We start from the raw sequence: 25301 nt of genomic DNA on the forward strand, positions 1-25301 counted from the left end.
AAAATAAAAATATATTTCAGTTTTATTTAGTTTGTCAGTTACAAATCAGGTTTATAGTCGCAAATATTTATTCACGATTATTTTAGTTTGGTTTCAGTTAGTTTAGTTAAGTTGGTGTTTATAGTTTTTTTAGTAATAGAACTTAATTACTCAGTTATTAAAACATAAAACACAAGTTAAAAGGAGCAGATTTGTCTTGAACTGACTTTAGTTTAGAGCCTCATAACACAGACTAGAGCTCACTACAGAGTCTCAACTTGAGACATAAATAAAAGGTTCAATAAGGTTTATTAGGCTTGTTAAGTATATTCAGTTTGATTTATTGACTTTAGTTGTGATAATTATATAAAAATATTAGAGTGAACGTTGATTTCTTTGTTTCAAAGATCCAGTGTTTTACTTTAAATAACGTCTTATTCATTAACGAGTGTGTTTACTTGTAATAAAGTGGTGAAGTATTGAGATAAGTAGAGACATCAATAAATACTTCAGCTGAATAACTTTGAGAAAGTTCAGACAAAAGCCTTTTGTTCCCTCAACAACAGCTGATGTTGGTCTGAGAGCTGTCCATAGTCCTGAACACACACACACACACACACACACACACACACACACACACACACACACACACACACACACTCTCAGAGCTCTGTGGAGCTGTCCGCAGTCCTGAAAACACACCAGAGGAAAAAGAATGGCTTTTATTTATAGTGAATATTACATTTTAATTTGATTTCTCCTGTATTTATTTTCTGGAGGAATCATTGAGAGCAACCTCTCCACTCAACTTTATTTGTAAAGAACTTTAAAAACAACCACAGCCGCAACAAAGTGCTGTAAATAAACAAACAAACAAGAGACAATAAAATAAATAAAACAGGAATACAAACTAAAATATAAAAAGTTGCATTGCTTGATGTCGAGAGTTCAGAGAAAACACAAAACAGCTCAGACAAAACACATGAAAAAACTTTAAAAACACATGCAAAAACATTAAAAACACATGCAAAACATTAAAAACACATGCAAAACATTAAAAACACATAAAAAAACATTAAAAACACATAAAAAACATTAAAAACACATGCAAAAACATTAAAAACAAATAAAAAAACATTAAAAACACATGCAAAAACATTACAAACAGTTACATTGAAAGGCAGAGTTATTGGTTATCATAGTTTAGTTATTGATTATCATAGTTTAGTTATTGATTATCGTATTTTAAACTGTTCTATAAGTGTTACTTTATATTTTCTGTGGGCCGCATCGACCTGTTGGTGCAACTTTCCCTGCTGGTCCTGGTGCTGGATCAGGGCCAGGGCTTTTTTATTTCCTGTTTTTTTGACTATTTTCTCTCTTTTGTTTATCCGATTGTTGACGCTGTTGTTGAGTGAATCCTCTCTCTCTCTCTCTCTCTCTCTCTCTCTCTCTCTCTCTCTCTCTCTCTCTCCGCGGCGCCCACGGTCTGAAATCATCCTGATGCGGCGTGCACGGCCGGTGATTGATTTCAGCTCCAATGCATAACAATGGGATTGCAAAAAAAGAGCCTGCTGCAAAGAGATAAGAATTTAATAGAATTTCTGAAAGCTGAAGGTTGGGCTTTTTGAATATTCCCTGCGTGCGCGGCGTGGAGACAGCAGATAAAGGATGGCATTTGTGGGGACTATTCTCAAATGGCTTGTAATGAATGGTTGTCATTTCCACTAATGGTTTCAAAACAGCAAAGCAAAAAGCAACGTGTGAGCAACATTTGGGAGTGACTCCAAGTTGCATATTAAGACTGTTTGTTGTGTGACAGTTGGCATCACTCTCAATAAGCAGGAAACTATCCAATCAGACATCTAGAAGAGACACAGATCACTCTTCTTAAACTCTTGTACGCGTCAAAACAATTTCTCTCCTGTAGCCTATATTATTTCCAGTGATAATCCAAATTGATATTCCATCCCTCCACCTCCCCAGAGCACCAATATGTCCTCCTAAACCTCGCTGGGAGCCTCTCCTGCCTCTCTACATGTCGTTAAAACCCGCAGGAATTATCAGATGCTGTCAGCTTATAACTCTTCATACAACTACTACATCTATTCCCCAGTCCTGCAGAATAAAATATCCCTTGAATGAATTATTGGACGCTACCATTCTGCTGGATGTGTGGGGGGAAGGACAACATTAGCCGGAGCCTCCATCATGCTTCAGTAAAACAACATGGAGAAGTTGAAGAACGGGTGAAATGTTTAAAACATGAGCTCATTCTGGTGATTGATCAGATTGTGGAGGCGCACACATGCTTTGTGTTTATGTGTTTATGTGTTTATGATATGAGGGATGTTAAAGCTGCAGCGGGAACTTGTTTTCATATTTGGAAAAAAAAAATGCATGTAGAAAAACGATGCAGAATGTAGTTTAGTTTGGAGTTGTCAGTCTCAGAGGTTCAGGAGATGTATGTGTGTTGGAGAGGGAGGGTGTGTGTGTGTGTGTGTGTGTGTGTGTGTGTGTGTGTGTGTACATATGCCCATTGAGTCGGTGCGTTGTAAGGGGGACCCTGAAGCCCTGCCCATCTGATGCTGGAGCTTTTACTACAGCTTCCGTGATGTCATGGCAAAGGGCGGAGGGAGGAGCGGGGGGGTGGAGAGGGGCTGGAGGGTGGAGGGGAGGGGGGGTACAATGGCTCATGAGGGAAAGGTAAGTCAATATTACGTTTTTTCTCGCTGACAAAGGCAAATGAAGCCATGTTTTTGCTTACAAACAAGTAACATCTTAACGCCTTGATCCGGATCCGGAGCAGCGGAGCGCAGCGCGGAGCGGAGCGGAGAGGAGAGGAGAGGCCGCCCGGAGGACCCCCAGCCCTCCCCGCCTTATTATCAGATGTGGACATTTGTGACGGGATAGATGGTCGTTTTTTAAAAACCTTTTACTCGGGATATCTTTTGTAGCAAAGTACTAAACAGCGAACTACAACTCTAAAAAACAGAGCGAGGACGAACCAACCAGAGGAGATATTGTTGGAAACAGGTAACCATCTTTATCTTATTATTATTATTATTATAATAATAATATTATATTATGGTAAATCTCGACATGTGAGGCCTTTTTTGCATAACTTTGATATTTCTCCACATCCTTGTGGCGCCGTGAAGAATCACCGGCAGCCGGATTTTGTGGCGTTTTTTTTATTTTACGATTCCTCGAATATGAATTCAAACTTACTCACAGTTTTTTTTTTCTTTTTTTTTTTTTTTAAAGAAAAAGTTAACGATGATTTAGTGGCTTTATTGACATTATTTTCCCGCCGCTGGTTGATGGTTGATGGTTGCTGTGAGAATAGACAAGATGTTGTTTTTGCCCTCGTTGTTCCGCTGGAGCCTTTATTATAATAATAATAATAATAATAAGTGGGAATAAACCAAGCTGGCGTCTTCTCACCAGCTGCGTGCTGCGTGTTTATTCCCACTTCTCGGTCACTTCAGCAGTGTGAAGCTGCTCTAAACACACACACACACACACACACACCGCGGACACACACTATATATTCTCTTCCTGTGGAGGCTCTCTCGGCGGACTGACTGGCTCATATACCTGGAGTGTATTCTCCACTCCGTCCTCTAGTTTCACCTTCTATATCTCCAGGAATAAACCCGCCGCTACTGTACTCGTCACACCGCTACACACACACACACACACCATCACACACACACACACACACACACACATCACACGAGCCGCTTTCTGCTTCTGCTCTTCCACTAAAGTGTGATATTTATCTCCAGCTCCAGATTGTGTTGTTAGGATGTAACAGTGGGCGTTGAGCAGGACTCCCGTGTGTGTTTGTGTGTGTGTGTGTGTGTGTGTGGATGCACGGACAGATGGATGGATGGAAGGATGGAGTGAGAGTGTGTGTGTGTGTGTGTGTGTGTGTGTGTGTGTGTGTGTGAGAGAGGGAGGGGTTTGCCATTTGATCCTCTGCAGCAAAAAACAGAGCTGCTTCCTTCAGATGTCAGCCGCCTTTAGCTTTAGTGCTGCTGCGCACATTTCAATCATACAAACAGAGAAAAGTCCTCAAAGCGCGTTTGGATAAAAACGGCGCGTGGCGTCGGGGAGGCTGGGGGCTCGAACACGCATTTGGGTAGATTGTGGAGTGGAGGGCTGTGTTGTCGGGCTGTGCCTGCCGCGGTGCAGAGAGCCCCCCCCCCCTCCCTCCCTCTGCTTTGCTTAGATGGCCACGTAATGTGCTGTGTGTGCGCCTCACGGTCTGTCAAAGCACCTGCGTCCTAAGATGGAGGAAAGAGATGAAGGATGATGATGATGATGATACTCTCTCTGTTATGTCACTCTCGCTCTTTAACTTGCTCTCTTCCTCTCACTGCTCTGTGGCGGAGCTCCGCTGCTCTTTTCACTAACTTCAGCTGTTAGTTTGGAGGATAGAACATCTTTTATCATCAACTATCTGATAAAAGCAGCTGAAACTGGCTGATAGGAGCACAATCTGTGTGTTTTAATAATGGATTCATATATAATAATTCACTAATACTGAGGCTCCTTCTGTGTTGTTGTGATGCTGGATTATAGGATTTAATATTTAGTTGTTTATTATATATGTTATATTGTTTATTGATGCTTTCTTGGCCAGGTCTCTCTTGGAAAAGAGATTTTTTAAATCTCAACGAGACTTTTACCTGGTTAAATAAAGGATATATATATATATATATATATATATATTACTGAGCAACACTGCTCTTTTCTCTTTTAAGAAACTTCAGCTTCAGTTAGTTTGGATGATAGAAAATCTTTTTTTCGGGTGGAAGCCTCTATATCATGTAACAATCTGCAAAAGGACTTGAAATTATCTGAATTGATCACAATCGGTGAATTTAGATCGATTCTAAAGGATAAATAAATAATTTCTCTTGGTCAGTGTGATGCTCCTTATAATCTCTATTTTAATTGTTTATAATAACTGTGTTTATATGTTGTCTCTTTTTATGCTGCTGTCTTGGCCAGGTCTCTCTGGAAAAGACATTTTTTTTATCTCAATGAGACTTTTACCTGGTTAAATAAAGGAGATATATTAATATTGCTCTTTAAGAAAGTTCAGCTGTTAGTTTAGATGATAGAAAATCTTTTTTTCGGGTTGAAACAGGAAGAGAGATAAAGTAAAACATCTCAACTTATTCTAACCATCTCCAGAAACCTATCAGATAATATCAGTTTGTCTGTTTAAGGAATATGTCTTTTAAGTTATAAATACATTTGGCAATGTAGAATATATGAATAATATATCCACATCTATTTATATATAATAATAATAATAATACATTTTATTTGTAAAGCACTTTTCATAAAGTAATCTCAAAGTGCTACAGAAACCAGAAACAAAATAAACAAAAGACACGTTAAAATCAGCAGCAGATAAAAAAAGACAGAGGTAATAAAGTAGATTAAAGAAAACAGCTAAAGGAGATTAAGGTGCAGAGACAATAATAAAACATATATATTTATAGATATAGATAAATATCTAAAGTCTGCAGTTATGATTAAAAGTCAAAAGGCTATTTAGTTATTTGTTTTGTTATTTTCTTTTCTTTTTAACTATAATTTAGTTAATAAAGCCTAATAAAAACGCTCTTTATTCAGCCACTAGTTGTTGTTACTTGATGCTGAATGAACTCTAAAGCTCAGGGTTGATTGTGCATAGGTCCCAATGATAAAACACCTATTGTTTTACTAGTGTTGACTGTGTTTCTGTGAGATGTAGCCTAGTTTAGGGGATTAGAGAATGAGGTTATTGGAGCCTGATGCTGCAGCAGCAGCAGCTCAGCCTCCCGTATGAAGTTGTTGCTTGTGTGTGTTTTTAGTTACCGTGATAGGAGGAAACCTCTCTATTTATGAGGCCTGAATAGCCCGTGGTGAGGACAGCAGGTGCCGGAGGAGGGAGCGCAATAAACATGTTGGAGGAGCAGCTGGGGCCAAATTGCACCCTCGTCATTCAAAGCCTATCAGAAATCTAAGCAATACAAGCAAAGGTCAGGGTTGGCCAGGCTTTCAATGGAGAGCAGGCATTTAAAATGAAAGCCTGCAAATAATGAATTTCATGCCCTGCGTTAAAAGGGAAATAAATAAAAAATGGAGAATTAATTAAAAAGTAAGCCAAATGTGCATAAACTCTCAGATGGGCAGAGAGAAAAGAATTCCATGCAAAAAGTGTTTAGAGCATCAAAAACTGCAGCCGGAGGCGAAGGACTGGAGGTGGACACGTCCCCACGATGCACAGCGTCCTGCTGAGGTCAGGCTGGCCCTCAGGGGACCGCCTCCAAAAGATGGTTACCATGGAGACGCCTCCTTCCACACCCCCGCCCCCCAAACCCCCCAAAACCACTAAACCCCATCCCATAACGGACATGCTACGGGCCTTTGTACACTGCAAAAAAAAGGTGTTTTATCTAAAAACCAGATCAAACAGTAAATCTGATGAAATGATCTTGCTGCATGGACAGATAATTTACCTTGACAAGATTTATTACATTAAGATTATTACATCTAGAAATAAGCATGTTGAACACTTAAAATAATAAATTAACTCTTTAAATAAGATAAATGATCTAACACTTCTAAATCTAAAGTTTTTTTTTATCTTGGTAAGAACCAAATAATCATCAGGTCACTCTGCTCGGGCCAGTTCATCACTGCTGGCAGCTTTAATGTTTTATCTCTTTTCCTACATTTTTTGGTGACTTTGTGACTAAAAGAAGATGTTAAAAGACACAAAATGACCAAAAAAGACACCAAAAAAGACACAAAAAGACATTAAATGACCAAAATAGAAATAAAAGACGTAAAATCACGAAAAAGAAATAAAAGACAAAAAACACACACAAAAAAGACAAAAAAAAAGACATAAAATTACCAAAAAAAGACTGCTGGCAGCTTTAATTTACCTGGTTTGTACATTTTTTTGGTCATTTTGTGACCAAAAGAAGATGTTAAAAGACAGAAAATGACCAAAAGAGATGCAAAAAAAGACACAAAAAAGACACAAAAAGACATAAAATGACCAAAAAAGAAACAAGAGATGTAAAATCATGAAAAAGACATAAAAGAAGAAAAAAAAAACACCAAAAAAGAATACAAAAAAAGAAATAAAATGACCATAAAAGACACTAAAACACATAAAATGACCAAAAAAGAAATAAAGGACATGAAATCACCAAAAAAAGACACAAAAAACACCAAAAAAAAAAGACACAAAAAGTTTTTTTTATAACCATAATTTAATAAATCTTGTCAAGGTAAATTATCTGTCCATGCAGCAAGATCATTTCCCTCAGATTTACTGTTTGATCTGGTTTTTAACACCTTTTCTGCTCTGAACTGTGTTTTTCTGATCGTCTATACATCACAGGAAGAATAAAACTAAGAACTGAGATGTGTTTTTAGTGCAGAGAGTAAGATGAGAGAAGTTTTGCTGTTCCTCTGTGTGTTGTGCTGTAATCACACTAAGTAAATCCTGCTTAGTGGACCAGTACAGCTGGCCGGCCGCCTCTATCTACACTAATACTGTTACAGACAGTTCACCCTGGTATTTAATCTAACTATGGATTTAGGCTCTTTGCTCCATTGTCCCAATACAGTAAGCCTCCTGCCCATAATGGTATTACTCAAACAATTCATAGACTACATGCTGATTTATTGTGGCGGGGTTTCTCAAAACAGGAAACTTTTTTCTTGCAGAAAAGCTTTGATAAAACACAGGATCCTGGCAGGGGAATAGGATTTTGTAATCCATTCATTCTGTATTCACCTTCCTCTTAAAACAAGATAAATTATGGAACACTTCTTAATGTAATGGGTTGTTTTTTTTACTTGGTAAGAAACTAATAATTTGCAGGTCACTCTGCTCGGGCCAGTTCATCGCTGATTATAGCTTTAATTTATCTCTTTTGTATATTTTTTGGTAATTTTGTGACCAAAAGAAGATGTTAAAAGACACAAAACGACCAAAAAAGACACAAAAAAAGACATAAAATGAACAAAATATAAAAAAAAGACAAAATCACGAAAAAGACATAAAAGACAAAAAAAAACACAAAAAAAGACACAAAAAAGACACAAAACTGACGCAAAATGACATAAAATGAACAAAAAAAAGACACAAAAAGACAAAATGAACAAAAAATAAACAAAAGACATAAAAATCATGAAAAAGACAAAAAACACACCAGAAAAGGACTCAAAACTGACACAAAAAATACACAAAAAGACATAAAATGACCAAAAAAAGACACAAAAAGACATTAAAATGACCAAAAAATAAACAAAAGACATAAAATCACGAAAAAGACATAAAAGACAAAAAAACCCCACAAAACTGACACAAAAAATACACAAAAAGACATAAAATGCCCCAAAAAAGGCACAAAAAACCCACAAAAAGACATAAAAGACAAAAAACTCCAAAAGAAAGACACACAACTGACACAAAAACACATAAAATGACATAAAATGAACAAAAAATACACAAAAAGACATAAAAAGACCAAGCCTCCTGCCTATAATAGTATTACTGAAGCCTCAAACAATTCATAGACTACATGTTGATTTATTGTGGCGGGGTTTCTGAAAACAGGAAACTTTTTCCCTCGTGAAAAGCTTTGATAAAACACAGATCGTGGCAGTGGAACAGGATTTTGTAATCCATTCATTCTGTATTCATCTTCCTGCCCCCGGCCCCCCCCCCCCCCCCCCTCCCCCCCACGGCCCCCCCGACCCCCCCCCCCCCTCCTCTGATTAACCAAACCTCCCTGGTGAACAGCTAATTGTCTCATACTCCTCCAATTTTCACTGCAAAATAACGAGCTGTGAGTCTTTTAGGTGGGAACGAGCCGAATCTGATCAAAGAATGAGAGAGCACATATCCTGAGCAGACAAGGCTCAAATTAGTTTTTATGTTTTTTCATCTGGCGGAGCATCCAGATGTTCACGTTTTCACATGAAATAACACATGAAAGTGTACAGAGCTCTATTCAGACACCTTTTCTCTCATGAGTTGCCTTTTTTTAATAAAGCTCAGCGATCAGATGTCATGTTGGAAACGTCTGGCTGTGTTTAGTGAGTCTGAGCTCAGGATGAACAAAGTGAGCAGAGCTGCTGACACATGGCCCGAGGCTGCCGTCCTGACAGAGCGCCTTTATATTTGGCATTTAGGACCGGCTCTCCGCTCCTCAGCCCCAAACTAACAATACAGGACACATGCTCACTTCCTTTACTTTAACCCTCAATAGGACACGCAGTGGAATACCAGCAAATTCATCATTTCAACCCTAGAGAATCATGGAGGATATTACAAACAGCCAGAATGTGTATAAAAAAAAACATACGGACTCTTGTAAATCTGCAACTTTTTAGCACAGATTTGCCACTTTAAATCTCTTAAATAGACTTTTTTCGTGCAGATTTGCTACATTAAATCTCTTAAATCTGCTACTTTTTTCGTGCAGATTTGCCACTTTTTTCAAACAGATTTGCAACTTTAAATCTCTTAAATCTGCTACTTTTTTCACACAGATTTGCCACTTTTTTCGCACAGATTTGCAACTTTAAATCTCTTAAATCTGCTACTTTTTTCACACAGATTTGCCACTTTTTTCGCACAGATTTGCCACTTTAAATCTCTTAAATAGACTTTTTTCGTGCAGATTTGCTACATTAAATCTCTTAAATCTGCTACTTTTTTCGTGCAGATTTGCCACTTTTTTCAAACAGATTTGCCACTTTAAATCTCTTAAATCTGCTACTTTTTTCACACAGATTTGCCACTTTTTTCGCACAGATTTGCCACTTTAAATCTCTTAAATAGACTTTTTTCGTGCAGATTTGCTACATTAAATCTCTTAAATCTGCTACTTTTTTTGCCCAGATTTGCCACTTTTTTTGCACAGATTTACCACCTTAAATCTCTTAAATCGATTTGCCACTTTAAATCTCTTACATCTGCGACTTTTTTCGCACAGATTTGCCACTTTAAATGTCTTAAATCTGCAACTTTTTTCGCACAGATTTGCCACTTTAAATCTCTTAAATCTGCCGACTTTTTTTTCGTGTAGTTTTGCCACTTTAATCTAGTAAATTTGCAACTTCTTTTTTTAAATATTACAAATCCGAGTGATTCTACGAGCTCACAGAGAGACACGGGGAGCCCATTTTTGAATATCCACTGAAGTTACTAAATATAGTTCTATGCCCGATAAAGGGTTTTAAAGAAGAAGGAGTGAAAACAGAAAGACGTGAGTGTTTTTGTAGCTTGTGCGTGTTGACAGAGATATGTGGAACACAGATAGAGATGCAGACAAACAGTATTGCTGCTGTAATCACTTCTTCTTCTTCCAGAGGCCCACTGGAAGTTGATAAACAAGCATTTTGCAGAATGCTGGCTGGGCGTTACTGACGTCTGCATGTAGATGGAGGGTGGAGCAGGGATGGATGGAGGAGGGAGGGATGGATGGAGGAGGGAGGGATGGATGGATGGATGGATGGATGGGCGTGGGGGGTGGAGGAGGTGGAGGAGGGTGGAGGTCTGCTTCAGGACCCCTCTGAGACGGACGTGCAGCCTTTTGTTGTCTGTTTGCTTTCAGTGTGCACTCTGCATGCTCCGAGGGTTCAGGTACAGGACAACATGTGCAGAGAAAAGATGTTTCATTTCATTTCATAGACAGAACGGGAACAATCACATATTAAAATATCTAAAATGTCATGTCAGAAGAGATTAAATCGATTCAAATAGTTCAAATCATTTGAATTTAAAAAATGAAGACATGGGAATAATATGTTCACAGGGAACATATTACACAGAAATGACAAAAGCAAAATAAATAATTACAAAACAAATTAATAAAAGCAAAACAGCAAAAGACAGCACAGATAAAAACATAAAGGCTGACAGAGCAACGAGTGGGTTAGTTAGTGGAAAAGTTTGGTTTTTAGTCTGGATTTAAAAATGGGGATGGTGGAAAAAAAGAGATGAGATTACTTAAAAATTTAACCTTTTACCGCCTCAAAATAAGTGAAATATAGTAAACATAAGCATGAAATAAGCATAAAATGTTGGTTTTAAGATGAGATTACTTAAACATGTAACCTTTTACAGCCTCAAAATAAGTGAATATATTAAACATAAGCTTAAAATAAGCATAAAATGCTGGTTCAGCCTCAAAATAAGTGAAATATAGTAAACATAAGCTTAAAATAAGCATAAAATGCTGGTTTTAAGATGAGATGACTTAAAAATTTTACTTTTACAGCCTCAAAATAAGTGAATATATTAAACATAAGCTTAAAATAAGCATAAAATGCTGATTTAAAAATGAGATGACTTAAAAATTTTACTTTTACAGCCTCAAAATAAGTGAATATAGTAAACATAAGCATAAAATGTTGGTTTTAAGATGAGATGACTTAAATTTTTTTACTTTTACAGCCTCAAAATAAGAAATATGCTAAACATAATCATAAAATAAGCATAAAATGTTGGTTTTAAAATGAGATTACTTAAAAATGTTACTTTTACAGCCTCAAAATTAGTGAAATACACTAAATATAAGCAATTACATATTTAGTTTTCTTACTTTTATCAAATGAAGGTTTGTAGACAAACCTTTTATCAGTGTAGTCTGTCAGAGGGATATTTACACTTGACAAAATGTCTTAAAATTAAGATTATTAAATCTGGGGGCAGCAGTTTTTTATAAAACGAGGGGGGGGGGGGGGGGCACTGGAGCAGACACTCCTTTATTAACTAAAGGACACACACACACACACACACACACACACAGAGCATGGTTAAGTGCCCCAGCTGGGGTCCCTGTCACTCTGCTATTAGAATCAATCAAATTTGCGCATTTTTATCGAGCGTTTCAGCAGCATGTATATGTGATGGGGGGATGGACGACGTGAGGCTGAAGAATGGTCAGTAAATAATGAATCGTACATAAATCAGCCTTTTTTTTTTACTCCCCTCTCTCCCCTTTCTCTTTTTTTTCATCAAGGTAATAGCTCTTCACTTCATCTTCCTGATCAGCAGCAGAAACATACTAAATCTATCTCACTATATCACTTTATTCTTCCTTCTGTCCCCACAGCTGCTGCTGCTGCTGTGATGCTGGAGAGATAAACTTTATTTAGAGACGTTTAAAAACAACCTCAGTTCACCAAAGTGATGTAAAACAGATAAACAATAGCTACTCAATCAAATTGAGGCAACAGATTGCAGATCGCAATATTATTAATTATTATTTTAATGTTTTTTTTCCATTAATGTTGCGACCACAATTTTGAGTTAGCATTGATACGCTAATGGCTACTCTTGTAGCTGTAACAAGCAGCGCCGCTAGCATCAGTTAGACGCTAGCATCAGTTAGCCGCTAGCAACAGTTAGCCGCTAGCATCAGTTAGCCGCTAGCATCAGTTAGCCACTAGCTTTCGTTAATGACCGAAAACCTGTTTGTGTTTAAATGTTTAAAATGTGCAGGTTGTCTTCTCCAACAAAAGACGTACAACACTACACAACACAACTCCTGTATAATTTTAATTAATTTAATTAAGGGTTGATTACCTGTGTGCACTGTAAAAAAGATAAACAATAGCTACTCAATAAAATTGAGGCAACAGATTGCAGATCGCAATATTGTTAATTACTATTTTAATGTTGTTATTATTAATGTTGCGACCACAATTTTGAGTTAGCATTGACACGCTAATGGCTACTCTTGTAGCTGTAACAAGCAGCGCTGCTAGCATCAGTTAGCCACTAGCATCAGTTAGCCGCCAGCATCAGTTAGCCGCTAGCATCAGTTAGCCGCTAGCTTTCGCTAATGACTGAAAACCTGTTTGTGTTTAAATGTTGAAAATGTGCAGGTTGTCTTCTCCAACAAAAGACGTACAACACTACACAACTCAGAATAAAACTCCTGTATCATTTTAATTAATTTAATTAAGGGTTGATTACCTAAAAAAGATAAACAATAGCTACTCAATAAAATTGAGGCAACAGATTGCAGATCGCAATATTATTAATTATTATTTTAATGTTGTTGTTATTAATGTTGCGACCACAATTTTGAGTTAGCATTGATACGCTAATGGCTACTCTTGTAGCTGTAACAAGCAGCGCCGCTAGCATCAGTTAGCCGCTAGCATCAGTTAGCCGCTAGCATCAGTTAGCATGCAGGTAGCATCAGTTAGCCTCTAGCATCAGTTAGCCGCTAGCATCGGTTAGCCGCTAGCTTTCGTTAATGACCGAAAACCTGTTTGTGTTTAAATGTTGAAAATGTGCAGGTTGTTTTCTCCAACAAACGACGTAGAACACTACACAACTCAGAATAAAACTCCTGTATCATTTTAATTAATTTAATTACGGGTTGATTACCTAAACAAGATAAACAATAGCTACTCAATAAAATTGAGGCAACAGATTGCACGCAATATTATTAATTTAATCTATATGTTACAAGTTGAGTTAATAACTTAACAGGAAGTGCCTGTCAATTAAAAACGGACTAATTCTATTGTGTTGTATTCATTCAAAATTCTCTTGATTTAGAATTACAGACACATAAAGATTATATTTAATGTGATAAGAATAAGTAGATTCTCCCTCAAACATTTTATATTAAAGTTACTTAAACAACTGCCTCAAAATCAAGGACGCATTTATATTTAATACATTTTATCAAATATATTAAGTAAAATGAAATGACTACAGAATCATTTATTACAGTGATACAGTTATTAAAATAGAATAAAATCCTACACAAATAGTTAAAAACAAAAAACAATAAAATACTAAAAACAGTAAAACATTGAAATGGTAATAAAAACTCATTTTAAAAACAGAGTTAGAGATAGAAAATAAAAATAAACCGGCAAAAAAGTAAAAGAAAGCCAAGGATTGTTGCCTCGCTGGGACTGAACGCGTGAAAATAGTAAAAAGAGAGAGTTGTTCTACCAGCCAGGTGGTCTTATTCATCATATTTATCCTATTTATCTTTTTTTATCCTATTTATCCTGTTTATTCCCTCAGTTTTAAGTTCAGGGAGAGTGTAAAGTATTCTGTGTGAGAGCCCCAGGCTGAACTCTCTCTCTCTCTCTCTTTATTCCGACCTGCTGCAGTGAAATCTGATTCTTTTTCCAATATACTGTAAACGACTTTTTTGGTCAGTTTTGTTGTTTGTTGTTCTAAATCTAAAGTTTTTTTTATCTTGGTAAGAAGCAAGCAGTTCATCACTGCTGGCAGCTTTAATTTATCTGGTTTTAAGAGTTAATCTCTTATTTTTAGTGTCCAACATGCTTATTTCTAGATTTAATAATCTTATTATATATTATTATTATTATTTTAATAAACAGAGGAATAAGCCCAATAATGAGACGTCTCTTAACATTGATGGGTTCCTTGTTACGTCTTTTTTGGTAGATTTGTGTCTATTTTTTGGTCAATACGTGTCTTTTTTGGTCATTTTGTGTCTTTTTTGATACTTTTATGTCTCTTTTGGTCGTTTTCTGTCTCTTTTGGTCATTTTGTGTCTAATTTGATAATTTTCCTTTTTTTTTGGTAATTTTGTGTCTTTTTTTAATGTTTTGTGTCTCTTTTGGTAATTTTGTGTCTAATTTGATAATTTTACGTATTTTTTTGGTAATTTTGTGTCTTTTTTGATTGTTTTGTGTCTCTTTTGGTCGTTTTGTGTCTAATTTGATAATTTTACGTATTTTTTTGGGTCATTTTGTGTCTTTTTTGATAGTTTTGTGTCTCTTTTGGTCGTTTTCTGTCTTTTTTTGGGTCATTTTGTGACTCTTTTGGTCACTTTAGGAAGAAATCTTTGCAAGGTAAATTATCTGTCCATGCATCATCAGATTTACTGTTTGATCTGGTTTTTAAACACCTTTTTTTGCAGTGCATCCATTGGTGCTGATGCTGTTGATTTCATATAACAACTCTCTCTCTCTCTCTCTCTCTCTCTCTCTCTCTTTATTCCAACCTGCTGCAGTGAAATTTGATTCTTTTTCGGATATTACTGTATATATATACATGTATACCCTTTAGCTTCACCTCTCTATGGATTGTGTGTGTGTGCAGCAGAACGCTGTGAAAGAGGACGTGCCCTTGAGTTTATAGGGACTCTTTAGTGTTGAGGCCACCTATCAGTCAGTGTGTGTGTCCTCACAAAGATAAAAGGAGTGAAACAAGCCTCAGAGGTCCTGGGTCACAGCTCTCTGATCCGCTCCATTCACAATGTAAATTAAAGCAGTAATATTGTGGACGAGTGATCATTCACAAATCATGATTAATACAGTGGAAAGATTCAAGGCAAAAACATTCTCATTTGAATTTTAAAGCGGAATAAAGGTCCAAATTTTTAAAGGAGTTATATATTACTCTTTCAATTAAACTGCAGGAAACAAAACATGAACCTCTTCACATGTGAACTTGGCCATAAATCCCTGGCCTTTATAGAGTTTGTTCTTCTCATTTTATTCATCTTTTATCTCTGCTGCTTCATCTGTCTTCATGGTGCTTTCACTGATTCACACTGAAGAAAAAAAAAGGTCTAAAAAACAGATAAAACAGTAAATCTGAGGGAAATTATCTTAAATTAAGATCATTAAATCTAGAAATAAGCATGTTGAACACTTAAAATAAGAAATTAACTCTTAAAAACATAATAAAACGAGTTAAAACCAGAATAAAACCAGTTCAAACCGCTTAAAACTAGAATAAAAACAACATAAAACCACTTGAAACTTTTTTGGTCATTATACGTCTTTTTTGGTTACTTTGTGTCTATTTTTTGGTCATGACATGTCTTTCTTGTTCATTTTGTGTCTTTTTATTGGTTATTACATGTCTTTTTTGGTAATTTTGTGTCTTTTTTTATACTTTTATGTCTCTTTTGGTCGTTTTCTGTCTTTTTTTGGTAATTTTGTGTCTAATTTGATAATTTTCCTTTTTTCTTTGGTAATTTTTTTGTGTCTTTTTAGATAATTGTATGTCTCTTTTGATCATTTTGTGTCTTTTTTTGGTAATTCTGTGTCTCCTTTGGTCGTTTTCTGTCGTTTTTTTGGGTCATTTTTTGACTCTTTTGGTCATTTTAGGAAGAAATCTTGTCAAGGTAAATTATCTGTCCATGCAGCAAGATCATTTCCCTCAGATTTACTGTTTGATCTGGTTTTAGACACTCATTTTTTTTGCAGTGCATCCATTGGTGCTGATGCTGTTGATTTCATATGACAACTCTCTCTCTTTCTCCCCCCCTCTCTTCCCTTCTTCCTCCCTAAATCTCCTCTCCCCCTCCCCTCCTTTTATCTCCATCTCGTCCGTTTCTTTCTCTTCTCTAGAAAATGAGTTTCGGGGCGAGCTGGTGAACCAGCGGTGGACACGAGGCGAGAGGACCAGCAGCCGCTGTCAGGCCTCCCAGAGACTGCAGAGCCGTCGACCAATCATGGTGAGTGACAAGCCCCTCCCCCTCCCCCCTCCCCCCTCCCCCTCCCCCTCCCCCTCCCCCTCCCCCTCGCCACCCCCCCCTCACGCCCCTTTCAACCTGATTCTGCTTCCTGGGCATTTCCCCAATCCCTAACTCAGCGGGGAAAGTCAAAAAAGGGTGGAGGCAGAGAGAGAGAGAGGCTCTGTGTGTGTGTGTGTGTGTGTGTGTGTGTTCTTGTACTTCCTACATAGTGAGGACCGGGACACGTTTTTAGCCAACAGAGTGAGGACATTTTTGCAAAGTGAGGACATTTCGGCTGGTCCTCACTTCTTTAAAGGCTTTTTTTTTGGATTTCAGACTTTGTTTTAAGGGTTAAAGGTTACATGATAATGATAATTAACTGAAACTGTACTGTGTGGTTACAAAACTAACTAAAATTATAGTGAAAATGTCGTTTTCGTCTTTGTCAACTTTTTTTCATACATAATGAAGATGGATCAGACAAAGGAAATAAAGACAAAATTTACTGTGACCTCTTTTAATCTCCCACCCAACAAATACCCCATTACAAAAAACTACAACTAATAAAAACTAAAGCATTTCAAAAATAAAAAACTAAACTAAAACTAGCAAACTCACTCTAAAAACCAATCAAAACTAACTGAATTGAAAACAAAAATTCACAACAAAATTAAAACTAAAACTAATGAAAAATCCAAAACTATTATAACCTTGCAAGGGAATTCACTGTTACAATGAGGGTCCTCACAAAGATAGAAGTACAAGAATGTGTGTGTGTGTGTGTGTGTGTGTGTGTGTGTGTGTGTGTGTGTGTGTGTGTGTGTGTGTGTGTGTGTGTGTGTGTGTGTGTGTTAATCTCAGCGTGGCTCAGCTCAGCGTTTCCTGCTGCTGCTTTAAACTTCACAGGATTTTTTCTTTTATTATTAAATCACAATAAGTGAAAGCATGTCCTTGTGCTGCTCATACCTTTTTTTGTGCTTGATATTCCTCCTTATCATCAGAGGAGAGAATATTATCTCTTTAACCCTCTCCACCATCCTCACCCTGACCCCCTCTACTACACTTTTAGATCAAACTTTGCACCCAGATTGTCCTTATTTCAAGGTTATTTCTCCATTCTGGAAACATCTGGTCCTTTTTTTATTCCTCTTCATCAAACATGTGCCGCAGAAGCATAAAATAAGCATAACATGCTGGTTTTAAGATGAGATTACTTAAAAAATTTACCTTTTACAGCCTCAAAATAAGTGAAATATACTAAATATAAGCAGTTACATATCTTGTTTTCTTACTTTTAGCAAAATAAGCTGAAGATTATGAAAAAAAAATCAGTATTTAGAGAAAAAAATACTCAGTAGCCATCCTCAACCTGACCCCCTACTTTTATATCAAACTTCTGACCCAAATTGTCGTTATTTCAAGGTTATTTCTCCATTCTGGAGACATCTGGTCCTTTTTTATCCCTGTGACAAAAGGAAGATGTAAAAAGACACAAAATGACCAACAAACGACACAAAAAAGACACAAAAAGACACAAAAAAGAAGCAAAAAAAGACACAAAAAGACCTTAAATGACCAAAAAAGAAACAAAAGATGTAAAAACACCAAAAAAATAACAAAAGTTTTCTTTTTATCTTGGTAAGAACCAAATAATCATCAGGTCACTCTGCTCGGGCCAGTTCATCACTGCTGGCAGCTTTACTTTATCTGGTTTAAGAGTTCATTTATTATTTTAAGTGTTCAACATGCTTATTTCTAGATTTAATAATCTTAATTTAATAAATCTTGTCAAGGTAAATTATCTGTCCATGCAGCGAGATCATTTCCCTCAGATTTACTGTTTGATCTGGTTTTTAGACCTTTTTATCAGTGGATCCTCAGCCTGACCTCCTACTTTTATCTAAAACTTCTGACCCAAATTGCCACCATTTAAAGGTTTATTCTCCATTCTGGACGTCACATCTGGTCCTTTCTTCTCCCTGTTGGTCCGAGCTGAGAATGTGACAGCAACAAAGAGAAGGAGGTCTGCAGGAGGAGCAGGAGGAGCAGGGGGAGCAGGAGGAGCAGAGGGAGCAGAGGGAGTGGTGGTGGGGGAGGGGCTGGTCCCCCTGGGCCAGTAAAAGTAGTTCTGCTTCCCTGCTGACGGCTCGGGTTCATCTGAAAAGATGACTTTTATTGATTTGGTTTGATTTCTGTTGCCGAGGGAGCGGAGGAGAAAGAGAGAGAGGCATCTGTTTCTAACAGCACGTCATGAGAGGAGGAACCTCCATCATCTTATTATCTGGTAGACTTTAGGAAGGAACAGGACGCTGGGATAGAAATGTTAAGATGTTTAGTCTTTAGACACTGAAATCACATCAGGAAGAGAAATTTAAATTCTTATTCTTATGTTTTCAACATGCTTATTTCTAGATTGAATAAAAAACAGAAAAAATTAGTCAGAAAAACAGAATTTTTTTTCCTGAAAAACAGGGGAAAAATTTCAGAAAACCTGGAAAAAATTGTCAGAAAAACAGGAAAAAAAATGTATCAGAAAATCAGGAAAAAATAGTCTGAAAAACTGGAAAAAATTGTCTGAAAAACAGGAAAAAATAGTCTGAAAAACTGGAAAAAATTGTCTGAAAAACAGGAAAAAATAGTCTGAAAAACAGGAAAAAATTGCCAGAAAAACAGAAAAAACGTCAGAAAAACAGAAAAAATAGTCCGAAAAACAGAAAAAAAAATTAGTCAGAAAAACTGAATTTTTTTCCCTTAAAATAAGAAATTAACCTGACCTGACAATTATTTGTTTCTTACCAAGATAAAAATAACTCTTCAACATGATTATTTCGTAATTTAATAAAATAAAACCAGAATAAAACCAATAGATTTCTTAAATTAAGATAAGCGTGAAATAAGAAAGAAATAAGCATGTTGAACGCTTACAATAAGAGTGCACACTGCAAAAAAGGCGTGTCTAAAACCAAGATAATTTCTTATCTTAAGTGTTCAACATGATTATTTCTAGATTTAACAATCTTAAATCAAGAAATCTTGTCAAGTGTAAATATCTCGCTGCATGGACAGATAATTTACCTTGTTTTGAGGACCTTTTCCCTCAGATTTAATGTGTTATCTTGTTTTTAGACACACCCTTTTTTGCAGTGCACTGCAAGATAATTCCTTATTTTAAGCGTTCAACATGCTTATTTCTAGATTTAATAATCTTAATTTAATAAATATTGTCAAGGGAAATGATCTGTCCATGCATCAGATCATTTCCCTCAGATTTACTGTTTGATCTGGATTTTTTAGACGTCCTTTAAACCTCTGACACACACACACACATTCACATCTGACCCACTCTGCAGTCACACATGCTCCGTTGTCTTTACGCATATAAAGTGAGAACCACACTGCCTCCTCCCTCCTCCTCCTCCTCCTCCTCCCTCCTCCCTCCTCACTACTCCCTCCTCACTACTCCACCCTGCCTGCCTCGTGTGAATTATTAAAGTGAAAGTGTGTGAAGGGCTGCTGGCCGTGCACTGATCCAACATGGAGGCTGTGCAGCGTCTGAACCAGGGATGGGCAGCTTAATGCTGCAGGGCCTCAGTTTATCATGTTCACTAGCACAGGGCCACATATAGGAGCATCACTAACCAGATATGATGAAACTGACATTTAAATATGTTTACAGTGCAGTAACTTAACATATTTCATGCTCTAATGCATGTTTAACAGTATCAACAGGAATACAAAAGGTTTGAAGCCAATAAAAAACTGTGATTTCTTTTTTTTTCTGTGCAAGAACAGCAGACCAACATTAATTACAAGAAGTCATTTTGTGCATTTTTACACAGCACTTTTAAGATTTCATGCTCAGATGCATGTAGTTGTACTGAGGGCCACTTCAGGTGAGGGTGAGGGCCGTATGTGGCCCCCGGGCCTCATGTTGACCACCCCTGCTCTATCTGCAGCTGATGTCTTTCCTCCCCTGCTACTCATGTCCACATGTTGGGGGCTTGCAGCAAGCTTAAAGATTTTTTTCTTTGATTTTTGAGGCTATTTCAGAATTTATGGGAAAACCCTTCAGTCCGTGACAGTTTTTGGTGATTTTTGGTCCAAATACAGAACATTTTAATCTGTCAACAACACAAACCGACTGTGTTGCTAACAGCAGAACAACATTAATAACAAGAAGTCATTTAGTGCATTTTTACACTGCACTTTTAAGATTTCATGCACAAATGCATGTAGTTGTACTGAGGGCCACTTCAGGTGAGGGTGAGGGCCGTATGTGGCCCCCAGGCCTCCAGTTGCCCACCCCTGTACTAGATTAAAGTGGCAAATCTACAAGAAAAAAAAATGCAGATTTACGAGAAAAAAGTAGGTAAAAAAGAACTTTTTTTCTCCCAGATTCACCTCTTTAAATCTCATAAATCTGCACATCTGCCACTTTAATCTCCTAAACTTTTTTCTTAAAATATGATTTAATTTTGTGCATTTTTAAACTGCACTTTTAAGATTTCATGCTCAAATGCATGTAGTTGTACTGAGGGCCACTTCAGGTGAGGGTGAGGGCCGTATGTGGCCCCCGGGCCTCCTGTTGCCCATTCCTGTACTAGATTAAAGTGGAAAATCGGGGCAAAAAAAAATGCAGATTTACGAGAAAAAAGTAGGAAAAAAACAACTTTTTTCTCAAAATATTATTAAATTTTGTGCATGATGCAATGCTCAGATGCATGTAGTTGTACTGAGGGCCACTTAAAGAGAGTGTGCGCTCCATGTGTGGCCCCCGGGCCTCCAGTTGCCCATCCCTGGTATAGATCCTCTAATCGTCAGATGGTGTCTGCAGGTAGTTTTTGGAGATGTCAGTCTCCATGACCCTCCTCTCTCTTTAACCCCCTCCTCTCCTGGTGTGGTGCTGTAGGCTGAGGATGAATAAAGAGTCTTTACGGGGCCCGGGTCCTTTACGGGGACGTCCCGGGGGACGCAGGGTGACCTTCTGTGTGAAGTGGTGGCCCTCAGCCAGACATTTCCATGAGCTGTCAGGATGCAGAGCAGCGGCCTGCGGAGCACAAAGAAGAACATCATTGATAATGTACAACACGGCCTGTAGGGAAGAGCTGCTCCTCCTCCTCCCCCTCTTCCTCTTCTTCTTCTTCTTCTGCTGCTGCACACCGCATTTCACACTAGTTAAACCCCAAGACACACACACACACACACACACACACACATATAAATATATATGCACATATATGCACCCACACCCGGACACACACACTCTCTCTCATTTTTTTTCTCTCTTTTTCTTCTTCTGTTCTGCATAAAACGCTGCTGATACTGTGTCGGTCCACCTACATACATGCTTCGCTGTTCACAGTCTAATTAAAAGACAAGAAGGTAAAGGACAAGTTTTCAACATGCACTGTAAAAAAAAAGGTGTGTCTAAAACACCAGATAAAACAGGAAATCTGAAGGGAATTATCTAGCTGCATGGACAGATAATTTACCTTGACAAGAGAAGAGGAATTAAGATTGTTAAATCTAGAAATAAGCATGTTGAACGCTTAGAATAAGAAATTAACTCTTAAAACAAGAATGAATCCAGAATAAAAGCAGTTCAAACCGGAATAAAACCACATAAAATCAGAATAAAACCACATAAAACAATTTAAAAGCAGAATAAAACCAGAATAAAATCATTTAAAACCAGAATAAGACCAGTTAAAACCAGAATAAAACCCACATGAAACCAGAATAAAACCACATAAAAGCAGAATAAAACCATTTAAAACCAGAATAAAACCATTTAGAAACAGAATAAGACCAGTTAAATCCAGAATAAAACCCACATAAAACCAGAATAAAACCACATAAAACCAGAATAAAATCATTTAAAACCACTTAAAACCAGAATAAAACCCACATAAAACCACATAAAATCAGAATAAAATCAGAATAAAACCAGTTAAAAGCAGAATAGAACCAGTTAAAAGCAGAATAAAACCAAGAGATTTCTTTAATTAAGATTATTAAATCTAGAAATAAGCATGTTGAACACTTGAAATAAGAAATTAACTCTTAAAACAAGATAGATTATGTAACACTTCTAAATCTAAAGTTTTTTTTTATCTTGGTAAGAACCAAATAATCATCAGGTCACTCTGCTCGGGCCAGTTCATCACTGCTGGCAGCTTTACTTTATCTGGTTTAAGAGTTCATTCCTTATTTTAAGTGTTCAACATGCTTATTTCTAGATTTAATAATCTTAATTTAATAAATCTTGTCAAGGTAAATTATCTGTCCATGCAGCAAGATCATTTCCCTCAGATTTACTGTTTGATCTGGTTTTTAAACACCTTTTTTTATCAGTGTATTGCCTCCTTCTCTCCTTTTTTTCTCTCTTTTTCTTCTTCTGCTCTGCATAAACCTCTGCTGATCCTGTGTAGGTCCACCTACAGACACTAATTAAAAGAAAGAAGGTAAAGGACAAGTAGTGAACATACATTAAAAAGAGCCTTTGAATGTGACGATGAGAATCAGGTGAATGTTTCTCTGACTGCATCTAGATCCTCTGGCTCTGACTTTGTGTTCATACAAATTTAATGAGCTGGAATTGAGAAAGGGACAGGAAAAAGAGGAGAACTCAGATGTGCTTACCTATTTAAATGTGCGTAACTATGGTTACGCAAACATGAAAGCAATAGGGGCCCTTTTCAGCCCAGGTTTGATTCATCTGATGACTATCAAATATAAGGAGGAGGAGAATGATGGAGGAGGAGAAAGTACAGGAGCAACAGAATATATATCTTCTTTTCTTTTCATAGAGGAGGAATGTGTGCTTCAGACACACACACACACACACACACACACACACACACACACCTCACACACTCTCTCCCTTCCTTTCCTTCTTTACCAACATATTTTGTTTTTATACAAAATCACATACAGCAGGGGTCTCAAACTCAAATTACCTGGGGAGGCAGTATCAAAATGACCAAAAAAAAGACACAAAATTACAAAAAAGACAAAAAATGACAAAAAAAATGACAGAAAATTACTAAAAAAGACACAAAATTACCAAAAAAAGACACAAAATTATTTTTAAAAAGACACAAAATGACAAAAAAAAGACACAAAATGACTAAAATAAGACACAAAATGACTGAAAAAACACTAAATTACTTTAAAAAGACATAAAATGACCAAAAAATACACAGAATTACCAAAAAAAGACACAATTATTTTAAAAAGACTGAAATGACAGAAAAAAAAGAAATAAATTACTTTAAAAAGACAGAAAATGACCAAAAAAAGACAGAAAATTACTAAAAAAGACACAAAATGACCAAAAAAAGACACAAAAATATTTAAAAAAAGACATAAAATGACCAAAAAAAGACACAAAATGACTCAAATAAGACACAAAATGACTGAAAAAACACAGAACTACCAAAAAAAGACACAAAATTATTTTTAAAAAGACTGAAATGACAGAAAAAAAAGAAATAAATTACTTTAAAAAGACACAAATTACAAAATAAGACACAAAATTACAAAAAAAGACACAAAATGATTTAAAAAAGACGAAAAATTACCAAAAACAGTAATTAAAGGGACCTTCCACACACAACACGGTAAAGTGCCATTCATATAAAACTCACATTAAACTTTCATATCAAGGTGGGGGCCACAAAATATCATCACGAGGGCCACAATTGGGGGGCAGGAGAGAGAGAGATGGGGGGTAAAAGAGAGAGAGAGATGGGGGGCAGGAGAGAGAGATGGGGGGTAAAAGAGAGAGAGAGATGGGGGGCAGGAGAGAGAGAGAGAGAGAGATGGGGGGTAGGAGAGAGAGAGATGGGGGCAGGAGAGAGAGAGAGAGATGGGGGGCAGGAGAGAGAGAGATGGGGGGCAGGAGGAGAGAGAGAGAGAGAGATGGGGGGCAGGAGAGAGAGAGATGGGGGGTAAAAGAGAGAGAGAGATGGGGGGCAGGAGAGAGAGAGAGAGAGATGGGGGGCAGGAGAGAGAGAGATGGGGGCAGGAGAGAGAGAGAGAGAGAGAGAGATGGGGGGCAGGAGAGAGAGATGGGGGGTAAAAGAGAGAGAGAGATGGGGGGCAGGAGAGAGAGAGAGAGAGAGATGGGGGGTAGGAGAGAGAGAGATGGGGGCAGGAGAGAGAGAGAGAGATGGGGGGCAGGAGAGAGAGAGATGGGGGGCAGGAGGAGAGAGAGAGAGAGAGATGGGGGGCAGGAGAGAGAGAGATGGGGGGTAAAAGAGAGAGAGAGATGGGGGGCAGGAGAGAGAGAGAGAGAGATGGGGGGCAGGAGAGAGAGAGATGGGGGCAGGAGAGAGAGAGAGAGAGAGAGAGATGGGGGGCAGGAGAGAGAGAGATGGGGGGTAAAAGAGAGAGAGAGATGGGGGGCAGGAGGAGAGAGATGGGGGGTAAAAGAGAGAGAGAGATGGGGGGCAGGAGAGAGAGAGAGAGAGAGAGATGGGGGGCAGGAGAGAGAGAGATGGGGGGTAAAAGAGAGAGAGAGAGAGAGATGGGGGCAGGAGGAGAGAGAGATGGGGGGCAGGAGAGAGAGAGAGAGAGAGATGGGGGGCAGGAGAGAGAGAGATGGGGGGTAAAAGAGAGAGAGAGAGATGGGGGGCAGGAGAGAGAGAGATGGGGGGTAGGAGAGAGAGAGATGGGGGGCAGGAGGAGAGAGAGAGAGAGAGATGGGGGCAGGAGAGAGAGAGATGGGGGGTAAAAGAGAGAGAGAGATGGGGGGCAGGAGGAGAGAGAGAGAGAGATGGGGGGCAGGAGAGAGAGAGAGATGGGGGGCAG

At 37.7% G+C, this 25301-nt stretch overlaps 1 long non-coding RNA gene across 1 annotated transcript in view; it reads left to right on the forward strand.

Moving 5' to 3' along the window:
* Positions 1 to 2668: 2668 nt before the first annotated feature.
* Positions 2669 to 25301, forward strand: part of LOC131971368 (uncharacterized) — a 24953-nt gene continuing 2320 nt past the window's right edge. The window contains exons 1-2 of the long non-coding RNA XR_009394369.1: positions 2669 to 3015; positions 16381 to 16487. This is a non-coding gene — a long non-coding RNA (uncharacterized LOC131971368). The remainder of the gene's footprint in view (positions 3016 to 16380; positions 16488 to 25301) is intronic.

This window comes from Centropristis striata, chromosome 5 (assembly GCF_030273125.1).
Source record: "Centropristis striata isolate RG_2023a ecotype Rhode Island chromosome 5, C.striata_1.0, whole genome shotgun sequence".
Lineage (NCBI taxonomy): Eukaryota > Metazoa > Chordata > Actinopteri > Perciformes > Serranidae > Centropristis > Centropristis striata.